Source organism: Culex quinquefasciatus, chromosome 2 (assembly GCF_015732765.1).
Source record: "Culex quinquefasciatus strain JHB chromosome 2, VPISU_Cqui_1.0_pri_paternal, whole genome shotgun sequence".
In the NCBI taxonomy this organism is placed as follows: Eukaryota; Metazoa; Arthropoda; class Insecta; order Diptera; family Culicidae; genus Culex; species Culex quinquefasciatus.
This window is the reverse complement of record NC_051862.1, coordinates 69371716-69397953: the sequence shown is the minus strand read 5'-3', so window position 1 is coordinate 69397953 and position 26238 is coordinate 69371716. Positions and strand designations below refer to the sequence as shown.

Here is a 26238-nt window from a genome sequence, read left to right as displayed (position 1 = left end):
CTATGTGGTTGATGCCTTCCTCACTTGTTACCAACAATGGGTAATATGAGTGGTTTGGACACATATTTCAGCTATTTTTTTTAGGTCCAGAAAAATAAGTACACAGATATAACTTAAGTTGACATAACTCGAGACCGGGTTGCCAGATCTTCAATTATGTGGACTCGTTGGAAAGTTCTTTCGATTACCTAACCAACGATGGGCCGGATGATGGATCCGGACATAGTTTACATACATTTAAGTGAGATCCGGCTTCAAAAAAGTACATAAATATCACTTAAGTGGTCATAACTCGAGACAGGGTTGCCAGATCTTCAATTATGTGGACCCGTTGGAAAAGTCTTTCGATTACCTAACCAATGATGGGTAAGATGATGGATCCGGACATCGTTTACATACATTTAAGTAAGATCCGGCTTCAAAAAAGTACATAAATATCACTTAAGTGGTCATAACTCGAGACAGGGTTGCCAGATCTTCAATATTGTGGACTCGTTGGAAAGGTCTCTTGATAACCTAATCAACGATGAGTCGGATGATAGTTCCGGACATCGTTTACATACATTTAAGTGAGATCCGGCTTTAAAAAAGTACATCAATATCACTTACGTGGTCATAACTCGAGACATGGTTGCCAGATCTTCAATTATTTGGACTCGTTGGAAAGGTCTCTCGATAACCTAACCAATGATGTGTCGGATGATTGATCCGGACATCGTTTACATGCATTTAAGTGAGATCCGGCTTCAAAAAAGTACATAAATATCACTTAAGTGGTCATAACTCGAGACAGGGTTGCCAGATCTTCGATGTTGTGGACTCGTTGGGAAGGTTTCTCGATTACCTAACCAACGATGGGTCGGATGATGGATCCGGACATCGTTTACATGCATTTAAGTGAGATCCGGCTTTAAAAAGTACATAAATATCACTTAAGTGGTCATAACTCGAGACAGGGTTGCCAGATCTTCGATGTTGTGGACTTGTTGGAAAGGTCTCTTGATTACCTAACCAAGGATGGGTTGGATGATGGATCTGGACATCGTTTACATGCATACAATTGAGATCCGGATATATGTGAAAACACATTTTTATACATAACTTTTGAACTACTTATCGAAACTTCAAACAATTTAATAGCGATGTATGGGACCCTAAACCAAGTCGAATGCAACTGGTTCGATCAAAATCGGTTCAGCCACTGCTGAGAAAACTTGGCAAGATTTTTGAACACATACATACATACACACACACACACATACACACACACACACACATACACACACACACACACACACATACACACACACAGACATTTGTTCATTTTTCGATTCTGAGTCGATATGTATATAAATATCACTTGTATATGAAGGTGGGTCTTCGAGCTTTTAATAAAAAGTTCATTTTTAGAGCAGGATTATAGCCTTACCTCAGTGAGGAAGGCAAAAGACCGAGAATTGCTGAGAATCAGATTCTTTCAAAAAATCGAAATATTGATCGCAAGTTTTTTTCAAATTAATTTTTCGATGATTTTTCGAGATTAGATTAGATTAGATTAGATAAGATTAGATTAGATTAGAATTAATTTTTCGATGATCGAATTTTCAATCAAAAAGTACTTAAGTGAAATTATTATAAAGTGCACTGTTTTCAAGATATAGCCATTTTTAGAAAACTTTTTTGAAAATAGTCGCGGTTATTACTTTTTTTTAAAATTAATCCGTAAAATTTTCCAATCTTTTCAAAAACAATATTTTTTTAATCAAGACTAACATTTCAAAAGGGCGTGATATTTGGATCTTTTGAGATGTTAGTCTTGAATAAAAAAAACAAATTTTCCGTAATCAGCGGATCATTTCGAGCAACTTTTGTTACACGTAAAACTATAATTTCCTTGCTTCATGTTTGCTTCTGTAATTTTTAATATTGATATTTGCATTTGAGCCGCTGCAATATTTTTCAAAGTTTATGTCTTCAATATTGGCTCAAAGGCTAAAAAAAAATCAGTGGCTAAAAATGATTTTATTTTGAACTTCAATTTTTTTTTAAAGGAAATAGTTGTGTAATCAACTGAACATCATTTGAAGTACAGTTTCCTGCTTTGATAATCACTTTGAACATGATTGAAACAGTTTGAAAATATTTTGATTTTTTATGAAATGTTGATGTACGATGTTCGATGAAGTTTTTTTACTCAACATTTTTTTTAAAGCACCTGAACTGATGAATGCATTTATCAACACTTTTTTCATTAAAATGTTGAAACCAAGGCAAGTAATTTTAATTTTCTATTTTTTTAATGCCCCTCGACTTTGGCCAGAGGCAAGGTACTTAAAATTTAATTGCAATTCAAAATCAAAATTACGGCATATTTGTTTTGACTTCAAAGGAGGATGATAACTAAAACCACAGTCAACCCCAGAAAACATTACTGCTTTGAATACATAAAATAAGTCAAATTACCAAACTCCTGCTTTTCAATTAAAAAACGTTGTTTTTTCAATTAATTTTTTTCACGAAAATCAATGAAAAATTTGATTAGAAACGGTTTTGAAGCGTGTTTTTTTTACCGTTGCACAAACATTTTACATAGGGATTGAGGTTCCTATTCTATTCTAAGTTTATGCATTTTAGATCGAACGAGGTTTTTCATCATCTATTTATAAAATGAGAAATTATTTTAAGCTGCCTCATCAATGTACACCAAATCTGTATGAATCAAATTCCACTGAGTTGTACTAATCCTTCACGCACAGAACTTGACCATCGATTCGCAACAACAACCAACCCAAAAACAACATCCACCGTCGACGGATCGCATCGTGAATCCCCAAACAAGAAAGCTTCCTCTGCGCCCGTGGAGTGGCCACGCCGTGGCCGTGCCATCATGGCCTGAGAAACGCATCCGGTCCGGGGTGGGGGAGGTTAGCGGACACTTCTACGTGCCGCCAACTGCAGTCGCGTGAAAGCCTGCAATAAACAGTACGTGACCTGGGGGACGTCAACGAGCATGAGTGTTTGCCTCGACGGCGGCGGTCTGCAACTCCCTGCCACTGTGGAACTGGAACTCTATTTCTGCGCACCGCAGCACTGGACGAATGAATCAAAACAATAATATTTAAGGTGGATGGTGGTGTTTTTGGAATTTTTAAATTTCGTTAAAATCAAAGCGTTTGTTTAAAATCTCTTCCATTAAATTATTTTTAAATTAATAATACATAAAGCTAATTAAAGTTCATCATAAAGCTAACAATACCGAAATAGAGTCATCAACTCCACACAAAAAAAAAACAATCTTTTCTATAAAAAAGCATGTAGTTCCGCACCTGCCGTTTTCAGGGCAGGAATCGAGACCTCGAAGGCTTGTGGAAACGATAAACAACAAGTGATTATTCATCGACACTTGCGTTGACGGTTTTCGAGGGGCTTACATTGTGTTGTAAGCGAGTTCTGCATATGACGCTCTCGATGCGATATGAAAAGCCCACTTCTAGAGAGGTAGTTTTTGAACAGTTTTCGACTGGGATGGATATGGAGGCCATCGAATGTGTCATTTCCAGGTGGTTTGATTGTCGTAAGCTATGATTTCTGAAGGACACTTAAACAATCCCTAATCAAGCCTCATTACAATCAAGGATTAATGAGTGAATTTGATTGAATATTTAAAATGTTGTTTCTTGTTTCTTGTTTCTTGTTTCTTGTTTCTTGTTTCTTGTTTCTTGTTTCTTGTTTCTTGTTTCTTGTTTCTTGTTTCTTGTTTCTTGTTTCTTGTTTCTTGTTCCTTGTTTCTTGTTTCTTGTTTCTTGTTTCTTGTTTCTTGTTTCTTCGAATATTTTTCCACAGCACAAATCTCATCTCATTAATAAAACGAAGCGTAATTGCAGCAATTAGCACTCAATGTGAACGCCTGCAAACAAAGACAATCACTCTCTACCAAAACAGAAAACTATCACCAAACTATTTTTCCAATAAACAAACCACTTTATCTTTCGTCCACTGCGAACAAACTTGCCCAATAAAAGCGAATCGCTGCGCATTTATTCCATTACGATTATTATTGTAATCCAAACAAGTCAACACTTTTTTTTCTCATCGTCTTCTTCTCATCATCAACGGGTGGCACCGCGAAAGGGAAGAAAAGCCACCCCCACTTTTTCGTCTTGCTCACCGCAAATCGCCTTTTTCATGCTTTATGGTGCATGTCAATGGAAAGCGCGCGAACGAAAGAGTTGCCTTTCATGTTCACGTGGGAAAAACGAAGTTCACTTGAAAGGGGTTGCATGTGTGGGGGTGGGAGGAGGTTGGCAAAAAGGAAAGAAGCTATTAGTATAACAATCCTTTACACGTGTGAGAGGGCCGCAAGGAAGCTAGCTTTTCTAGAATGAAAGAAAAGTGCTTTTCTTTTATTTTGACGAACACATGAGCTGGAATGGAAATGGGTTTTGGGGGAAAGGGTTTTCCTATTGATGAGCACTTCAAGTGGATTGACTTTATTCTATTGTTACAATGATTGGTTTGTAATAAAATCAACGAAGAAAACAGTTTAAAGTTTTTTTTTGTTATAACTAAAGTATACGTTTTTTGGCGTTGAATTTTTATATGGAGGTTAACTCCTCCTTTGGACCTCAAAGGAGAAAAACTTTAAACAAAACAAGTCGCTTTTCTTAAATTTCCATGACTTTTTTTTGAATTTCTGAAATACCACTAAAAAGTTCTTTCTTGATGATCAAATTCCTCACCATTCCTAATCCATTCGTTGGACGTCGTTCAGAAAACAACTTTCCCAAAGTCCATGCATGCGATAAAAATTTATTTGCCTTTGTGTAGATTTGGTTTGGACTCTTTTTTTCGGGGATAGAGAAGCCCCATTCATTGATGGTGGTAAAAAGATGGGAAAACTTAGCTAGTGAAAAAACTGCAACCAAGAAAAGAGGGACTTTGCTTCATTGCGAAAAAAAATCGCACTTTTTTTCGCAGATTTCTCTTGATCGAAAGTTGTTTCCTTTATACAGGATTTTGGTCAGGAAAAGTGTGAAATTTAGGGTAAGTGTTGGTTAATTGATTTCACGTTATTTTTTTTTTTAATTATTCTTGAAAATTTATTTTGGATTATTCAAAATAACATTTTAATGTTATTTCATTCAATACTGTTAGTTAAAAAATGTCAAACTATCCCTTCGCGTCAAGTTTCGAGTACAGCGATTGACGCGAAACAGTTTGCTTCTTTTATGACTTTCGGGAATAACGAGCTTTTATTACGGGCCACCGGCGACAAATAAACACACAAAGAAAACGCACTAACCTCCCATCACCACCCACTGAGAGGAAGCTCGCACACACACACCCAAAACACAAAAAAAACGTACCAGACAAGTGTTTCTTCCCAAACGCGTATAAATCGAAACGAGGTGTTGATTTTACTGCTTTACGAGGGTATTGAACTGTGGTGCTATCTATCAAACTATTTTATGACGTGAAAAGAGGTGGGAGGGAGGGAAAGAAGCTTCAAGCTGGTGGATTTCTTATCGATTTTCGTTACTGGGGGAGATTTGCACCAAGAGTTAGTTTCTGAGCAATAAAAATAAACCGTGAAGCGCCCTTAAGGGAAATGGCGATCAATGTAATCGAAACTGCATTCAAACCCAAATCAAGATGTATGCAAACCCAGAGTGAAGATTTTCCGAGCAACTGTGCAGCACAGTGTGAATGCAATTGAAAGCTTGTTTGTCTCCCAGATCTTGGGAGGGCAAACTGCATTCCAAGCCCAGATGCCGTGCCGGGATGTTTATTTTTATCACATCCCTTTAGGGCTTTTGATAAACCTACGGTGGATTTTGCAACAGGACAGGGATGACAGATTTCATTTTCATGTTTTTATAGTTCATTGAGGAGTATTTAATTTGTTAAATTATAAAACAACTTTTCCTCAAAATTTGTTGATTTTTGATATTTCTATCAGCAATTCCCCACTAAAACAGCATGATTCGAAAAAAAAGTTCTCCGACCGGGCTCAAAATTTTTCTGGGAGATGCTTGGCCGAAATAATTAGACCCGTATTTTTTTGTTTGGCCATTAGGGTGACCTACGCCGTGTTAGGGTGGTTCGAAAAATGGCAATTTTCGTCGATTTTCGCAAAAACCATGGTATGTGCACTTTTTTCAAAAAGTCATATTCGATTTAAGCTGTCCTAGACGCAAAAGAAAGGTGATTAGATTGGCTATTTGGGAAAAATAGTAAAAAGTTTCAAATATTTAGATTAACATTTGAAAAGGTCGTATGAAAGCTTAAAATGCTGTTTTGAAGGTCTCGGGACCAAAGAGCCTATGCCTAAAAATATTTTTATCGGATACCGCGGAAAATTTCACATGACATATCAAAAAATGGTGAAGTTATGTCGTTGATACTCTGAGATACAATTTTTGAAAATAAAAACTGGGTTTTTTGACGCGCCACGCGCAAAAATGGGAAAATGACGAAAACGGGAAAAATCGACTTTTTTCATTAAAACTGCGCTAACTTTAAAATTTCACCAATGACCTATACATGTTAGGGTACCAAAATTTTCGAAATTAAAAAACGCAACTTTTGGTACCATAACAACTATAGGTCATCGCTAAAATTTTAAAGTTATCGCAATTTTAGTGAAAAATATGATTTTTTCCCATTTTCGTCATTTTCCCATTTTTGCGCGTGGCGTTTCGAAAAACCCAGTTTTTATTTTCAAAAAATCGTATCTCTGGGAAAAAATAAAAGTTACTCAAATTTATTTACAACGCTTACTTTTCATATTTCTTTAATTGTAACTTGAAATTAAACAAAAGTTTGAAAAAGCTTTTTTATTTATTGAATATGATTTTTGCGTCCATTAACCCCTCGGTCATTTTGGTTTGTTTTGGTTTTTTGACGTTTGTCTGCTGTTTAACTGGGCTACGGCCCAGTTATCGAGCACCCAGTTAAAAAGCAGCCCAGTTAAACAACGCCCAGTTACAGAACAACTACTGTACTGCCATTATGCGGAGAAAACAAAACAACAGACCGGTCCAGTCATATCCACAAACAGAGCTAAACATTTTGGACAGCATATTTTTCATCAAATGCTTTTAATCAATCAATGTTAAACTTGAGCATTTTTTTCACTAAAAAAAATTTAAAATTGTTTACACAATCTCAATAATCATAAATTCTCCTATAATTGGCAGGTTAAGCACTCGCTTTTAGCTCCATCCAATTTGCTGATTTTCACTATTTAAACAACTTATTGCGTAAGACTGTTGATAGAAACTTGCTTGCTCACTTCCTAATGAGCTATTTATCACTCGATTTCAGTTAAAAACGCTTTTTATGAGCTGTAATTGAACGGCAAAGTGCTGATATGGCAACGTTAGAGGCACGATGGAGTTAGATGCAGTTCCCCTAGTTAGGATGATCACACAAAAAAAGTCTCCAGAATCAATTTCATGTTTTTGTACTTCAACATTAGGGATGGCCGAATGCTTTTTCACGCAAAGTAAGTATGGAGAAATAGTAAGGTTTGGTTTTAGTATATCTTGCATGCAATTGTAAGCAGCCATTTCAGTATTGTAAACTAAAATTCTGAGCTTAAATAAGTTAAGAAATGTATTACAATTTTATTGAATAGCATGGAAAAAGCTTATTTAAATCATTTTGTATATTTGTTGTTGATTGAAAGTAATCTTATGCTGTTGATTTTTTGTTCAAATATGATTTTAAAAATTCTTTGGCGAAGAAATTGATGAATCCACTTATGTGGATATGTGGAGCAAATCTTCACTTCTTGTTATTTTAAAAACTAACTTAATCCACCTATGAGGATTAAGAAACTAACTTAATCCACCTATGTGGTTGATGCCTTCCTCACTCACATATGAGTGGTTTGGAAAAAAATAAGTACACAGATATAACTTAAGTGGTCATAACTCGAGACAGGGTTGCCAGATCTTCAATGTTGTGGACTCGTTGGAAAGGGTTTTCGATTACCTAACCAACGATGGGTCGGATGATGGATCCGGACATCGTTTGCATACATTTAATTGAGATCCGGCTTCAAAAAAGTACATAAAGATTTGAGAAGCAGATTATTATTTTTAAATTCCTCTCAAAACCAATTTATTCAGTAAAATATCCAAGAGCATTCACAAGCTAGTGACAAATTTTCTCACTGAAAAACATAGAGATTTAGTTCGCCAAGTTGCGGTTGTCGTATTTTCGAGTTACAATAGAAAATGTAATACAGTAGTCGGGCATTCACATGTGACAAAACGTCCTCGAACTAAATGTCCATTGGCCATTTGTCTTACGATCAGATCGCCACTGCTTTTTTTTTATGGAGAATAACAACAATGAACGAGGTTTTTTGCGGTTTTCTACAATGAACTTTCAAGCTCCGTTATTTTTGGTGATGATAAGTAGGCCAAATTGTCACTAAAGAATGGCACGAATAGTTAGTGTTATCAAAACGGAGTTGCATTACGTACTCTTTGACAATCGAGTGTTTTTCTTTCAATTTGCCACCACTGACGAATGTAAGGAGGGCGATTGCAAATCCAAAGACCTCCCTCACCCCCTTCCGTTAGTAACGCCCAGGGCTTAAGTGACAGCCATAATCACATCGGCGAGATCTTGTTACACAAAACATGCCACGCAAACGACTTTATTATGCTTGTATTTTCCTCGCTACTTTGTGCGAGTTGTAAGAATAACATCGATGTGAAATGTGTTGTTTGTGTGTGTGTGTGTGTGTGGAAGGATGCGCTGGAGGGTGAAAATTTCCCTTTTTTTTCCTTCCAACTTGATGCCAATTTGCTTACATCCCACACCGACAAAATGCGACGAGTACGACAATCAAAAGGATGCAATTCAGCAAAGACTAAGGGAGAGGAAAGATTGAGCCAAGAAAATGTCGTTGAGATGCAATAAAATTGGAAATAATAAAAATGAATGGATGTTTCAGCAGTTTTGTTGTCAGTTGGTGGGAAAAACGATTGTAACGATCATCGTTGTAATCAGCAGCAGCAGCAGGGAGCAGGGTTTGGGTCGTAAAAGTGAAGATTTGCAAATACGAAATAGTTTGAAATGCGATTTCTGATTGGATAAGATTTTTGAAAAGTAACCGATTTTAAATTTATTGCTCAAATTTTTAATCTTTTTCGCCAGTTCAGAATATTGGTTTCAAAAACTGCCTAAATTTGAATTTGATAGTCTGTCCCTGTCACCAACTCGTTATTTTCAAAAACTTTTTTTGTTTAACTTGTATAGAGACTAATAGGGAATGCAGAGGGATCATGAGAATGTTTAAAAGCATTCAGATTGCAGAAAAATGTTACGAACTTTTTAATCATGCATTTTTTTATTGTATTATTCATGTTTAACGTTGTACCAATTGATTAATAATAACTCTCAAAAACTTTTCCAAGTGTAATTTAAAATTCAAAAAAAAAAAATTCCACAAGTAACTGTCATAATTCTACTACACGTCACTTCTCACACAACTACGTGATTCCAATGCCAACAGTTTTGTGCAAATATTTGCTACTGTAATCCAACCACACAGCAGTAACGGAGAGCACAACCAACTCCAAATAAGTCAAACTTTAATGAGCTGTGCGGTCCCCCCTCGCACCCATTTCAGCGCTCAAATGGAGCATGGCGCCAAAGTCGAACCAACCCAAGCCGGAACGCAGAACTACTCGCGGAACATGGTACATGACTCTCGGCGGCTGGAGATCATGTCGCAAGTCGGGTATGACTTCCGGCCCCGGAAAACTTGTTGACGATGACGGGTGCAAACGCGTCAAACTTTTCTCATTTGTGCGTGATTCTTGGTCGATTGGAATTGTTTGTCTGCGCTTGCAAGCAGTGATTTGAATAGTAACAAGACTTTGAACACTGCATCGTTTGTTGTTGGACTGAATTTGATTAGAATAAATTCGCAGTTGAGTGCGTTACATGTCAAAAGTTTAACCATTCAACTCTTCAACCAAAGTACCGCTGCAACAAAATAACCCCAAACCCCCCTTCGAGGGGAGAATTTTCCACCGGAAATGAGACCCCCCCGGAACCACCGGACCACCCTCCGGCACCAGTAAAGGCACCTGGTCAGAATGGCCGAGCGGTCTAAGGCGCCAGATTTAAGCTCTGGTTCCCGTAAGGGAGCGTGGGTTCGAACCCCACTTCTGACACATTCTGTAACTTTTTTGCTGCCCCGCTGCTTGGTGTTGTGAAGTTATTATTTTTCTCTGTTTTGTTTTGATCGCTTGTTTACTGTTCACTTTATGGTGGTATTTGTGGTCACCGGTGAACTTGGAGTTCATCAAGTGGTACAGATGTGTACGTGATAACGTGGTTTGTTTACGTTTTTCATCGCGTAGCAAAATTATTGAGGAGAAGTTTTGTTGATTTTACGCTGTTGCATTGGTGAGCATGTGTTGTGGACTGGAAATGAATTTGAAATTAAAATTGATTTGTGTGTGAGAGGAAGAGGTCGGAATACATTCAAATGACTGGGGAAAAACTGTAAAAGCATTTCTCAGACACAGTGAAGGCATGAGGGCTTTTGTTAATTTGATTTGGTTAACCGCGGTGGATTTTCTTGAAATAATTCAAACTGTCAAAAATCCACCAAAGCATCTACCGGTGGATACTTTTCTACCACAGATTTTTGAGCGATCAATGTGGTAGATGCTTTGGTGGATTTTTGACAGTTCGAATTATTTCATGAAAATCCACCGCGGTTAACTAAATCAAATTGACAAAAGCCCTATGGTGTGCTGCATGCGGAACGACTAGACTGGGATTAGACAGCTCAGCAAAAGTTGAAAGTAATGAAAGTAATGTGACATGTGTTTATTCTTTTGTGAAGCAAACAAAAAGTCTAAAATTAACATTTACCTCTAAGATTTTTTTATTTCATTTAAATGGCAATCAGGCCATTTTTAAACATTTTTTTCAAAATGCATTTAAAAGAATCATAAATTATGGATGCTGATGACTTATTTTACAATAGCAGAATCTAATAACGTCATGATTCGAATTCCCGGACGCTTCGAAACCCGGACACTACAACTTGTTTTATCAATTATTTGGATATAAGTTCGCATTATGAATGTCAAAACTGTGTTATTTAATGAATTCTAACATCAACTTTCATTGAAAATTTGTTTGAACGCTGTAGTTAATGCCAAAACAATAAAATAAAATTACAAGTTTACCAAAAATGCGAAACATTTCAACGGAAATATTTCATAGCCGTTCGAAGCGCCGGGAAGGCAAAGCAGAAATTTATGTTTTTGATTTTCTTAATTTCTAGCCATTTTTTTCACAAAATATCGATTGTTTTGATGTTAACAGCTTATTTGAGACCTAAAGAATGCCATTCACTTACATTTCAGTCCAAATTTGTGCGATTCATAAGCTAAATCGAGTGTCCAGAATTCGAAGCAAAAGTGTCCATTTTAATTTTTAAATTCTGATGAAGAATGGTTCGAAAAGTCATATTTTGCATGCATTAAAACTGACTGTTTATACTAAATCCTGATGATATTTTTACATTTCCAACTTATTACATGATTTTTGCAAGCTATAACAAAAATAATATGGTACAAAGTGTTCGGATTTTGAATGATGGCGTTATGCATCTAAAAAAATCTGCTTATTCAGGTTATAAATGAAAAAACTGCTTGATATACAGAAAATTGTTTATAAAAAATCACTAAAAAATTTAAATGACAATAAAGTACGGAAAGTACGGTTACAAAAACTTGAAATAAAATTAAAACCAGCCTAATCAAAACACAGCAAAAAATTGTGTAAATTTGGAAGGTGTAATTTTAGAAGGTTGAATATGACCTCTTTTATGATGTAATTGTACCTCAATTTAGACTGAAAAAGCGACATTGCACCAGAATAGCGATAAAATTACACATTTTCAGAGGTAAAATTACACATTTTTTCTGACATAAAAGATGTACTCCTTTTTAAATGAAATTTTACCATGATTTTTTTTCTATGTAGCAAACTAATTTTTAAATGCCCAATTGACAATCTTTCTTAAAATTTGTAACAAGTGTTTCAAATTTTACAAATAAAATAAAAAAAATAAATAATTGAAATTACAGGCCACGGTTTCAACATTTGAATGAAAAAAGAGTTTCAAAATCATACACCCAAAATTCAGAATCGAGATAATCGTTCTCTCAAAATTTATTGAGGCTCAGTGCCAAAATCGATAGAATAATGGTATCAACTCACACCATCATAACAAATGAGTTCATTCGTTAGTTCAATCAATAAATCTCCAACAAGTGTCATACATCGACTTCTGACTTCTCCTGGGTCACCAAGCTGTGGTGGCCGAGGCAGCTAAGTCATTGGATTGGTTTGTCAAAGGTCTTTGGTTCGATTCCCGTTGTCGACACTTTTGGTTTTTTGTTTGACGGATGAACTTTTTTTGCAAATGAACCTCGAGAGAATAGTTCTATCGCCCATCTCGAGCTGTGTTCTCTGCGTCCGTGAATGGTACTACTATTCTCTCGACTCGAGACCATCATTCTCTCAGACTAGCACTGCCAGTTTTGGGTGTAACACACACAGAAAAAAGTCATGGTAATATTACATCTGGGAAGGGGTACATCTTTTATGTCAGAAAAAGGTGTCATTTTACCTATAGAAATGTGTAATTTTGCCACTTTTCGGGTGTAATGTCACTTTTTCAGTCTGAATTGAGGTAAAATTACATCATAAAAGAGGTAATATTCAACCTTCCAAATTTACATCCAAATTTCTGTGCATCTGTCCAGTTGTTTTGCCTTCATAAGTTTCTAAATTATCGAAGTATTGATGAATATTTTATTTTTGCTAGAAAAAAAATTGCGGTGATGTAGATTACCCTTCCATAAAAGTTCAAAATATTGTTAAACGAACCCAAACAATCTAAATATGGATAACAATGCAGAATTGGGCATTCGAGATTGATTTCAGTTGATTAGACTCCTATTTTTATCGAAATTTTCAAGTTTTTTGAAAAGAATGTGTTTTTGGCCCATGACTTTGAAAAATATTTGCAACAACCTTAAGTATAATTTTTTGATGGAAATTCATTAATAATTTTATAAAACAAAACAAATACCTACGATCTACTCATTGTGAGACAAACAAAGATTTGCATGAAAAATTAAATATTTTGTTTAATTATATTTGGTTAACAATTCCTTAAAGGCATCTTCAATAAACATCTCCAAATATTTACCTTTCGTTAATGTATGTATTTTTTTTTAATTGAAAATAATAGATTTTTTTTATAAAACATAACAACATACTTTTAGAATTAAATTTAACCCTCTACAACCTAACCCCGCCTTTAGACGAGCTTCGGTTTAAAAAATCGCCAAAAAATCATTTTTCAACCAATTTTTGATCTTTAAAAGCATTGGACAGAAGAAATCTTATAATTTTAGAGAATCAATGGGTTGGATGTTTACTTCTTGAGTTTTTTTTTTTTTTTTGAAAAGGTCCAATAAACCAAATTTCCAGTTTTTGCTTTTTGAGTGTTTTTGAAACCGCCTTAAGTCAGGGGTATTAAAAAACACCCAAAAAAGCAAAAACTGAAAATTTGGTTTATTGGACCTGCTGAAAAAAAAACTCCAGACTCGTTTTATACGACTTTTCCAATGTTTCAAAAAATGTAATTTTTTAAGGGGTCGAGTTTGGCTATGTTTTTTACTAACATTTCCTATATTTTAAGTAAAAAGTAGTTTGCAGTAATTATTCTAGTGTCCCAGACAATGCCCTTTTTTACAATTTAATTGATAATGGTGCCATTAAATAGCAGAAAATGTGAAAAAAATGAAAAAGTGAATGTAAAAACATGAAAAATTAGATAGGCAAAATGTAATGAAAGGAGGTGGTAGAATAGGCCAAATACTACCAAAAACAGACATAAACTAAACAAGACAAATGCAAATTAAAATACTAGAAATAAAACAAGAAATACAAAAACATAAGATAAGAGAAGTAAAGTTTTTTGTAAAAAAAATGGTCAAAATGATCTCCTCAACACGAGAAAAAAAAAACGAAAAAAAAATTTGGGCAGTAGAGTGTTTGCTTTGCAGAATTTGAAAATTATAATCAAGGGGTTTGTCAAAAAAGTTATAACAAAAGAAATAATTTTTTTTTTTGCAAAATTTCAAATGGCTTTCAAAATATTCAAACAAAAAGAATAAACAAAAGATTGCACTCTTAGATTTGTTTACCGAATTCGATAAAGTTACCGCATTTGAACTGCTGAACAGCTCAGTGGACTAAAAATTACCGAATTCGGTAAAAACTTACCGAAATTCGTTGATGTAGTTCATTATTGTTCATCGTACAAGCGAAATTCGATAAAATTTTGTTTATTTTGACAGATGGTTTACCGATCTAAATTTAACCGATTTTTAACTACCGAATTCGGTAAAAAATGTAAGTGTGTATGTTGAAAGTTTACTCAAATTCAATTTATTTTTAAACAAATCATAACATGCTGAACATGATTATTAATGTAGGAAAATATTCCTAAATTGTTTCTAGCTGAATTAGAAATATCATTAAAAATTTTAAGTTAAAAAAAACTTTTTTTTACCATTGATTTTTTGGCCCATTTTGATGGGCTATTTGCAACAGCTTTATTGATAATTTTAATGTTACAAATTTCTACATCACGAAGAAAGCAACACAAAACTAAAATAATTTAAGCGTTTATGATAACTCTAAATTAATTTCAGTTGTCGGTTTCAGCAAAATGAAATCTCTAACTCTAACAAAAATATTTTTTTAAAGAAAATAACAATGTTTCTGTTCAAAGTTCTGACCAATTTTTCAATGCAAAAAGCTAGAATTTAATCTTGAAATAACTTAAACTTATGCTCAGTAATCAAAATTGTACCATCATATTTTTCGTAATGGGAATGCAACTTAACACAATTTAGAAATCATCCACATCTCTAAAATGGTTTACCAAAGCTTCTTATAAAACATTGTCGTGTGCCTCTATCTCGATAAAAGCTCCGGTGCCATTTTTCTCCTCGAAAACGTTTTCACCATTAATGTAAATGGGTGACAAAGTGCATGTCCTAATCGCGATCTAATATATAATTTAAGCTGCTCAATAAATTTCCGATTAGCGAATTGGTTTTACCTCTCCCCTCACCCCCCGTCCTTCTTACCACTCTTTTCTTGCAACAATTCCATTGAAATGCTATTTGCAAAGTGGAAAGTGCGCCACTTACCAGTATAGTTCAATCTCGCTGTTTTTTTTTTGTGCAACCTCACCCCCTATGAGCTAGAGCTTTCTTGGCGCCAACTCCGGAGAGTAGTGCAAATGGCCACTTCGCGATAAGAATCCCTTCTCTACAGCAACAGCACCGCCACCGTTGAATTGGGTTGAATCGTCCTTCACGCTTCCATCAAGCTCAACTCAGCAGCAAATGTCGATCAGATCGGGGGCCAGCTGGCCACTCTGACAGACCACACAGACGGACAGGTCCTTAATCCGACAGTTTTATCTCGCGCAAACCGTAACAACCGTTCAAAGCGGGAGCGTGTCTGGCTTCGGAGTTGGTTTCGAGCGTCAATTCCGCAAATTGAACAGCTTTTGAGTTATGACGATTGACCCTTATCAGAGTGGAAACTGTCAGTCAGTCGTTGCGGGCAATCGTTTAAGACCAGAAGGTTTTGAAATGTTTCTTCAATAAATAGATTTTTTTTTTCTTAATTTAGCTTTAGTCAAGATTTTTACAATTTTTGGGCGTAAATCATTGAACGCTATTTTGGGATTATTCCATCGTTACCGTTGACGAATTAAATCTAAATTTATGTTTAAAACTTTCAAAACGTTTCATAAAAAAAATGTTTTAATGCAGGGATGCTCAAAGGTTTAAATTTGAAGCTTATATAAGCTTGTGGGCCAATGTATAAAAACGGTTTATTAAAAAAAAAGTGTTAAATTCATTTTTAATGGGCAATTCACCACCAACTCAAACAAAATCGGAAAATGTTGACCCGACCTCTCTTAGATTTGCGAGAAACTTTGTCCTACGGGATATTTTTGTCCCTGATCGTGAATTCGAGCTTCATTTTTCGGTACCTAGTGACGGAAGGGCAGTACGGCCCCTTCCATTTTTGAGCATTCGAAAAAAGGCATGTTTTTTTTTCAATAATTTGGTGCCAAAGGGACTTTTATGTAAAAAAACCCCTGATTTAATGGTATAATCATTTTTTTCATTTAGATCAAAATTTTTCATTTAAAGATTTCGTTTTTTTTTGTAACATTGTTGGGTTAGAGGATTTAGAGTGTAACAATGTTCTACAAGAATGTAGAGCAGACAACTGCAAAAATTTTGATTTATAAATCCAAAGATTAAAAGAAGTTGGTCGTCGTCGATCATGGCCGTTCAAGGTCATCTGCGACTGACACGAACGACGAAACAAAGAGAAACAAAAAAAGTAACGCATGGGAATTGTAACAGATTTTGTGTCAAAAAAGGGTAATTTTACATGAAGAACTGGTGAAGGGTGAAGTTTTCATCTGTTTCTGTCGAATTTCATTTATTTACCTATTATAATAATAATTATTTTAGGTAGAATTACTCAAAAAAGAGGTAATATTCAACCAACATTTTTTTTTAAATCTGTTGTAAGACACAAAACATAACAAAAATATCAAGATAACTGGTTCATAATCTAACATAACTAAATAAATGAAGATTAAATTGACACATTGCTATAGCTGTTTTGGGTGCTTTGCTTATTTTATTGAAATGAATTCATTTTTATTTTTCATATCGTGTTTCAGAATACAACAAACTCTGTAGACTTCTCTTTTTTTATTAAAAAATGGTTTGCTTACAGAAAAACAACCAAAGTTCACCAACAACTTTTTTTAAACAAAATTACAAAATGCAAGTCAAACTACAATTCCAAACGCTTTCGAATGAATAAGTAAACCACTTAAGAGGCAGTATTTGTAAATTCTGCTCGGTTTGTTCTAGAGGTCGTATCGAAGTGCTCCGATTTGGATGAAACTTTCACCGTTTGTTTGTCTATACATGAGATGAACTCATGCCAAATATGATCCCTCTACGACAAAGGGAAGTGGGGTAAAACGGGCTTCGAAGTTTGAGGTCCAAAAAACCTAAAAAATCTTAAAATTGCTCGCATTTCCGTAAAACTTCATCAATTCCAACTCTCGTAGATGCATTTGAAAGGTCTTTTGAAGCACTTCAAAATGGGTCATAGACATCCAGGATCGGTTTGACTTTTTCTCATAGCTTTTGCAAATTACTGTTCAAAATTGTTTTTTTTAAAACCTTAATATCTTTTTGCAACAGCCACCAACACCCATACTCCCATAGGTCAAAAGATAGGTAATTATTTGGGCTATAAGCCAACGGTATTAACTTTTTGGCCAATCGCAGTTTTTCTCATAGTTTTTCGATTTTTCTACAACAAACATTTTACAACGCTAGTTTTTGCCCTGTAGGCCTCCATAGCGGCACTTTTTGGTCTCAATTTTGTCATATCCGGAATCCTCGGACAATTTCCCGTAAATTAGAAGTATTGGAGTTGTAAATTTGATTGGAAAAATTGCCATTAAGAATGAATTAAAATATTTTTTAACAATTTGTTGGATTAGGGGTAAAACAGGTTTTCGCCTACTTGATACAGCATTTGACGTATTGATCATAGGGTAAACAAAATCTATTTCTTTTTTCAAAAATGTTTTTGCCTTCCTCACGTTACTGAGGAAAGGCTATAAAATCACTCGAAAAATGAACTTCTCAATTAGACCTCCTAGACCCACCTTCATGTATACCTATCGACTCAGAATCAAATTCTGAGCAAATGTCTGTGTGTGTGGTGGGATGTTGATCAAAAAATTGTCACTCGATTATCTCGACATTGGCTGAACCGATTTTGTCCGTTTTGGCGTCATTCGATCCGTCTTGGGGTCCCATAAGTCGCTATTAAAAATTATGCAGTTTAATTAAGTACTTCAAAAGTTATGCTAAAAAACGATTTTAACAAAAGTCCGGAAGATTGTAAAAAGGGTGGTTTTTGTAAGAAAACCCGTCTTGCTATACATTTTTAGAAAGGTATTTTATAGACCTTTCAAACGCGTCCAAGACATTGAAGATCTGACAAATCTATCAAAAGTTATAAGCACTTAAGTGTTATTTATACGCTCTTTGGAGGCCGGATCTCAGATATGTTGATAAAAACGTTGTCCGGATCTCTCATGCGACATATCGTTGGATAGGTATTTAAAAGAGCTTTCCAATGCGTCTAAAACATTGAAGATCTGACAACCCTATCAAAAGTTATAAGCACTTAAGTGTTATTTGCGCACTTTTTCGAGGCCGGATCTCAGTTATTTCGATGGAAACGTTGTTCGGATCTCTCATGCGACCCATCGTTGGATAGGTATTCAAAAGACCTTTCTAACGCGTCCAAAACATTGAAGATCTGACAACCCTATCAAAAGTTATAAGCACTTAAGTGTTATTTACGCACTTTTGGAATTTGGATAGCACCCTTTAAATGTGAGGAAGGCACCAACCACCTAAGGGTGGATTAAGTATCGTTTTTTAAATTAAAATTACAATTCCAATACTTCTAACTTACGTGAAATTGTCCGAGGATTCCGAATATGACAAAATTGAGACCAAAAAGTACCGCTATGTAGGCCTACAGGGCAAAAACTAACGTTGTAAAATATTTGTTGTAGAAAAATCGAAAAACTATGAGAAAAACTGCGATTGGCCAAAAAGTTAATATCGTAGGCTTATAGTCCAAATAATTACCTATCTTTTGACCTATGGGAGTATGGGTGTTGGAGGCTGTTGCAAAAAGATATTAAGGTTTTAAAAAAATCAATTTTTAACAGTAATTTGCAAAAGCTATGGGAAAAAGTCAAACCGATCCTGGATGTCTATGGCCCATTTTGAAGTGCTTCAAAAGACCTTTCAAATGCATCTACGAGAGTTGGAATTGATGAAGTTTTACGGAAATGCGAGCAATTTTAAGATTTTTTTATGGTTTTTGTACCTCAAACTTCAAAGCCCGTTTTACCCCACTTCCCTTTGTCGTAGAGGGCTCATATTTGGCATGAGTTCATCTCATGTATAGATAAACAAACGCTGAAAGTTTCATCCAAATCGGAGCACCTCGATACAACCTCTAGAACAAACCGAGCAATATTTACAAATACTGCCTCTTAAGACCACTTATGTGATATTTATGTACTTTTTTGAAGCCGGATCTCACTTAAATGTATGTAAACGATGTCTGGATCCAACATCCGACCCATCGTTGGTTAGGTAATTGCAAGACCTTTCCAACGAGTCCAATATTTTTCTAGATCTAAAAAAATAGCTGAAATATTTGTCCAAACCACGCATATTACCCATTGTTGGTAAAAAGTTACCCATTGTTGGTAAAAAGTGAGGAAGGCATCAACCACATAGGTGGATTAAGTTAGTTTTTAAATTGATTTAAGCTGATTGCAATGAAATTTTTTTTGAAGTTTTCTTTTGAAATATTGTTTGCCCTTATTTTTCGAACCGATTTTGAAGGATGGGGGGAGGGTTGGAGTGACAAAAGCTTTGTAAAAATTTGCAACAGCCTTATTCCTCCAATTTCAACATTTTGTCTGCTTGAATGAATCAGATGGTAGTCAATCAGATTCGTTATCCAACTGTCAGGAATTCGAATCCCGAGGTGGAAGTTTTCTTATTGCAAAGTGAGTTTGAGGCTCAGTCCATTAAAAGGGTCATTATGACTTTAAAGTTATTATTTTTATGTACTTAATGTTTGCTATTATTACAGTTTTCTACCTAAGACAAATTTGACCGTTTCATAAAAATTTCCAAAAATGTTTGATGAAAATTTTGACGATATTTACAATTGTTCCAATTAGAAAGTTTTTTGATGATTTTTTTTTTTCATAAAATGGGGATAAATAGAGAGAAATAAATATTAGAAAAATAGCCAATCCATTTTGTATGATTATTTGTTTTCTTGAGTTTTATTTCTGTATTGGTACAATAACTCATAAATAATATACTAAAAATTATTTGTACCATGCTCAAGCTTTCAACTTTAGCAATAGTATTGACGTGTGGCAAAAGATGTACCGTCGATTGAAATACTTTGTACCAATCCCTGCCCGAGAGCGAGCAGATGCGTCCAAAGTCCAGTAAGCTGACGGTATCGCGCACTGTATGCAAATCTAACTTTGACACCACCATTTGGGTTGGGGTGGGTCAGAGTGCTGTTTGCAAGAACTGAACCGATTTTACAGTTTTTCTTGGTTCTGACTAATTTGGAGGTTATTTCGGGCCAGATTCGAACACGCACCCGTTTTCCACGAACGACGAAGAAATGCACGGTCGTGAGAGTTGGTAGATCATGTGGAGATCACTCCCAACAGGATGGGCTAGAGGCGGTTAGTATTTTTAGATTGGAAAATTTTTCAACGCTAGATAACGCTTCGAGTTGAGCGCGGCGATGATCTTGAGTCAGTTGATGGATGAATGGATGGTTTTTCGGGGGGTTTACGGGGAATTGGACTCGGCTAAGATTAGCTCGACGAAAAGAGATATTTTTGGGCGAGGTTCATTCACTGAAGTGTGGTTATCAGCTGACGTACAGATGCGGGGATGTTTTTAGCGATTTATGGGTTTTGACAAAGTAGATAAAAAGTGGAATGTGAAATGCATTTGAAGTGATGATTTTAAATTTCATTTTGAAAATGAACTCACTATGACCTACTTCCCTACTGACCACCATCCAGTTCAACTCATCTTCCATGTCACAATGTCGCTCATATTTGAAAACATATGTCCGGTCATTAGCGTGCTTTACAAGTTTTGCTTTTGTCGGTCGCCCAGTCACCGTCTGATGTTAATCAGCTGCCATAATTTACATGTTACAGCAGCCAAGTCGAGTGCCAAACAACGCCATCGATTGCTTCATTTAGTATTCTACTGCTAGGTTGCTGTATGGTCTGTAACATGGTACATAATTGAATGCATTCAGGTTTGCTTGTTTAAATCTGTGTCTAGCTATTTATTACGAATTTAGATATGTTTTCTTGAGATTTTCCCTCCCATCTGAAGTCGACAAGCTATTAGGCATTAAACGTAGCAATTGCATAATCTTTTTAATGAGTTTTTTACTCTCTAAGTCTTTGAAGTCAGCGAAGAAACAGAAGTTCAATGAAGTCTATTTTCCCCGCTGGAACCTCTAGTTTTGTTACACGGAGAGAAATTCGTTTGGACTTAAAATCACACACTCAAAGTTGTACATAGTAACTTTTCAAGAATATTTTCTCTGTGGTTCAAGTCTAATGAAACCTCATAATCTCCCTTAGGGTAGTGCACCATACATTTGTCATCGTGAAGTCGACGCGACTGCACCAAATAATGACCTTTTTGTACTGCTGGCACCGCTCATCGCGCTTCTTCGTTTCATCCCTTTTCGACGATTTCCATCTCGTTTTCATTCATGAAAGAGTAATGTTTTTAAAGACGCCCTCGAGCTCGACTCAAACCTCTCGCCGAACGACTAATTGAACAAGTGAGAAGGAAATCCCTTCCAAAAGATTTAATCTGAGGGTCTCCAGCGGTTTTGGATCACATTTAGGGGAAATATACCCTTTCTAATCAAACACCTATCTTCGTCATATGGAGAGTTTGATGCTCGATTAAAACTCCAAAAATACTATTTAGGCTATAAACTTACCAGCAACAGCACCGCCTCGAGTAAGCCCGCAAATTTATGCCACTTACTGGCAAAAAAGATCAAATTTTATGCATCTTTGATCATAATTTCTATTTTGCGAGACCATTTCACATCATTTTGGTGGCACACACATCCACACGCAAGATCAGAGGTTAACTGCTTAACGAAAGTCGCCACAATATCTTTTCACTTGCGCTAACAATTTCAAAGCGCTTAAGATATAAAATTGCTTCCAACTACTGGCAACATGTTTCTTTGCACATTCTTAAGTCACTCACATAAAAAATAATCCCGAAAAATGTAAATAATTAGCAAGCACCATCAAAAAAACAAACGTGCAAAGTCTTTTGACATTTCAATTTTGACTACCCATTCCAATCGAAGGCTGAAGAAAACCGAGCGAAGAGCAAAGGCAAATAAAGAACACCAACATGCTGGTGCAGCGCTTTTTGAAGTGAGCGAGTGCTGCCAGGAAACTTTCGCTATAATTGCTACTTTTCGTGAGTGTTCGCTTAAAATTTCATCAATTTTGGCAGCACTAAGTAGGCCCAAAAGAGCGCTGGAAGAAAAAAAAGAACTAAGCTGAAAATAGAAAAATGGGCGTGGCACAATGCACTCGACTGATTAGAATGCATTTTTGAAATATTTTTTTTAAATGCTTGTAAAAGGAATAGCATAACCTTTAATAAAAATGAAAATAAACAGAAATGTTCACAGAAAGTTGCTCTACTCGTTGGTGTACTTGGTATTAGTGAATTTCAAGGAACAATCCAGATTATCCAGCATCATTCAAACACGACCTCTTATTAGGCTTAAAATGGGCATATTTCCCCTACGATGATCAACTTGAGAATGAAAAGAAAGCATTTTACTCTCGTTTCAACTCGAAAATGTCGCATACTCTGAACATTTCTTCCGGGGGCATTCGGCCGTTTGGGTGATAATGGAGCGATAAATAAAAATAAATTTAACATTAAGCCGATCGTTAGCGATAGTGACGGACGGGCGAACGGCGGCGTGACCCATTAATGGACTTTGTCGCGTTTGAGAGAACGAGAACGTCGATTGGAAGATGATGAAAATGGTTGAGATTTTATTTTGGGCCCGGTCTAATCGGATTTGTTAGATGACGGCAGGTTTTGAAGTGGGACCGGATCGGATACTTAGCCATGGTAATATGAGACGAAGTTGAGTTGAAAACACACCTGGAAAAGATAGAGAAAAAAGAAGTATATTAATAGGTGATTCTGTTAGTTTTCAATCGAATCAAATTCAAATAAAAATTAAAGATTGGTTTAGGTAAATCATAGTATGAGCATACTAAAATTACATAAGAAAAGAAATAAAAATTTCATTACTAAAACTTACAAATTTCCTCACCGTCGTGCTAACTTGTCGTACGTGCATTTTGGGCAAAATTGAGTAAAGAACGCCATTTTGTGCAGCTCACAATGCTTCACCTTCACAGATCCCCAAAATTCGATTTCAATCCTGAGATATTCAACGAAATCCGAAAAAAAACTCCGTGCATTTTTGTCACTTATGAAAGAAGTTTCAATCTTGCCACTCCCTGAAAATTGATGTAAGTGCGACAACTGGCCAAAGGGATTTCAGGTCAGAACGCGTTTGACGCACGTACAAGTTAGACTACCGTAAACATTTGTAATTATAACTTGGGACTCCAGCAACCAACTGCAACCAAACTTCGGGACAATGGTCAGTCAAACAAAACGTGTTTGTTATTGTTTACATTGCGTGTTTACGTTTTTGTTTATTCAAGGTCAAACAATGAAACGCGTTTTTCTCGGAACGTCGAAATGGCGAGTGCGACAAGATAGCACGACGACGTCAATTTGAAGAAATTATTTCTGATCGTTATGTAGTTGCATTGATGTCACGTAAACTCAGGGGAAGTTTGTAACAAAATGATCATCGTTACCTCACTCATAAAAATGGAATCTCCCAAATATAGTTATCTTGGCAATCTACAGCATCCGTTCGATCGATATTGATAAAAGTTCAGATTTCAGATAAGAGGTCCAGTTGGTCTCCTGGACAAAGTGATATCAATTGAACGTTCGACACCTGGGATCAAAACCAGATACAACCGCATCTTCAAGCCCTGATTCGCCAGCTCAGTATGGTACTTCAGTTATTATGGGTGCTAACAGTAAAAATCCTGACATCCTACCATCCGTGCACAATTTCTACAGTGTTGTGTATGAAGATTATGTCAGGAACGATTTTTTAAAAAACGGAATTAATGAATTTTAATTGAAGTTGGTGGAAATGAAAAAAAAAACAAATATCATTCAGAACTTAAACTTCATTTTTTTTCTAGCTAAAAAGCGTTTATTTGAGTTTATGTTATAAGCCCATATTACTTGATTTTCCAACTCGTTTGTTGCTCTTTCAATTACATCTTCATTGTGATCTTGTTATCAGTCTGTTAAATCTCAAAAATAGTCTTTATCGCTCAAATTATCACCATTTTCAGCATCCACGCCAAAACTGGTACACTCCAAGTTCTCGATTTCCGATAAGACGATTCAACGGTACACCATCCTAGGTGGATCCGATCCAAACCAGAATATCGGAGATCAATTCCTATCGCATCTGCCTGTACTAATTTACCCAAAATTTGATGGTATTTTGGTGACAATGGATGCAAACAGAAATTCCTGACATTTACTGGCCACTTACAGCTGAGTTCTGACAGTGTTGTAAGGGGTGACTATGTCTGAAAAGGGACATTTTTTTTATTCGTTTAGTTTAAAATGTTCAAGCTTTACAAATAACTAAACCCAATTAAAAAATCATAATATGATTTTTTGTGAGGTGAGATCTCAAAATAAAACATTCTACTCTATCATCTTGTTAAAAATACTTTATTTCACACTTAACAGTCAGTTATCCAAATGTTGACAAATTACAATCAGTTCCTGTTGAACTACTTTAAAATGGACCAAAGTCTGTACCCTGACGGTACGCGTTCAATATTTAAATCACACCTTTATTGTTATCTCATTATCAGTTCGGAACTTTCCAAAAATAACTAGCCGAAACCGATTGCAATTGGTATCGATAACATCTTCCTTCAAGATTGAATCTCCTAAAGATGATGTTATATGTTTGTGGTGCCCATGTCTTGAAGGAACATATAATATTTTTTTAAATAGGTTTTTGGTGCAATAAAGTTTTTTGTCATTCTTAAAATTTAGAAAGGTTTCAGTTTAGGAATCAATTTTGTTGGTTTTTGGGTATCTGTTAACCCCTCCCCCCCTCACAAACTTATGGGAAATTGGACGAGCTTTCCGGTAAAAATATTTACGAGACTGAAAAACCAAGTCTGTCATATAGAAATTGCCAAAAACCACAAAAAAAAGTTTTCTTTCAACATTTTTATTTTTAAAACCGCTGTATCTTCCCAAGAATTGGACATAGGACAATGGTCAATATTGAGACTTTTATGTAAAATTGTCTAGACTCTAGAGGATCGATCCCCACTACCGGTTTTAAAAAAAATTGACGTTTAGACCACTTTTCAAAAAAATAGTTTTAGTAAATGAATTTTGTATTTTTTAAGAAGAGACATACCATCCTGAGCAATTCTCTACCAAAACCGGAAATGGATTTTATTTGTATTTTTTGATTTGGCTCAAACTTTGTGGGGGCCTTCCCTATACCCAAATATGCTATTTTGTGTCATTGGTTCACCCATACAAGTCTCCATACAATTTTGGCAGCTGTCCATACAAAATATGTAAATATTCAAACAGCTGTAACTTTTGAGTGAATTTTTGATCAATTTGGTGTCTTCGGCAAAGTTGTAGGTATTGTTGAGGACTATTGAGAAAAAATAGGTATACGGAAAAAAATTGAGGATTTTTTTATCAACTTTTTTTTTACTAAAACTCAATTTCCCAAAATACGTATTTTTTGATTTTCGAGATTTTTTAATATGTTTTAGGGGACAAAAATCCGCAACTTTTGAGCCATAGAGAAACATGGTCAAAAAATCTGCCGCTGAGTTATGAATTTTTGAAAAAATAGTGATTTTTGGAAAAAAATAGAAATTTCATGCAAAAACAAGTTTGACATTATTTTTTAATGCAAAATTGAATTTGCAATCGAAAAGTACTTTACATATTTTTTGATAAAGGGCTCCGTTTTCTAGATATAGCCACCGAAAGTTTGATTTTGCGAAATATTTGCAGTTTTTCAATTTTTAAAAATAGTGACCATGAGTGACCATTTCTAAAAATATATTTTTTGAAAAGTTCAGAAAATTTGCTATAAAATTGTCTAAGAGACATTGAAGATTGGACCTCTGGTTGCTGAGATACAGCGGCTTAAAGAAAAAGAAACACGAAAATTGAAGTTTTCTAAGTCTCACCCAAACAGCTTACCATTTTCTAATGACGACATCTCAGCAATTAATGG

General features: G+C 35.4%; 1 protein-coding gene and 1 non-coding gene across 2 annotated transcripts in view; one reads left to right on the top strand and one right to left on the bottom strand.

Annotated features, from left to right (window-relative positions):
- The window catches only part of LOC6032364 (matrix metalloproteinase-2), a 556187-nt gene that overhangs the window by 466292 nt on the left and 63657 nt on the right, over positions 1-26238 (bottom strand). The gene's annotated exons all lie outside the window — the stretch shown is intronic.
- On the top strand, positions 10116-10199 carry Trnal-uaa. The gene has a single exon. It is a non-coding gene; the product is annotated as a tRNA-Leu (tRNA).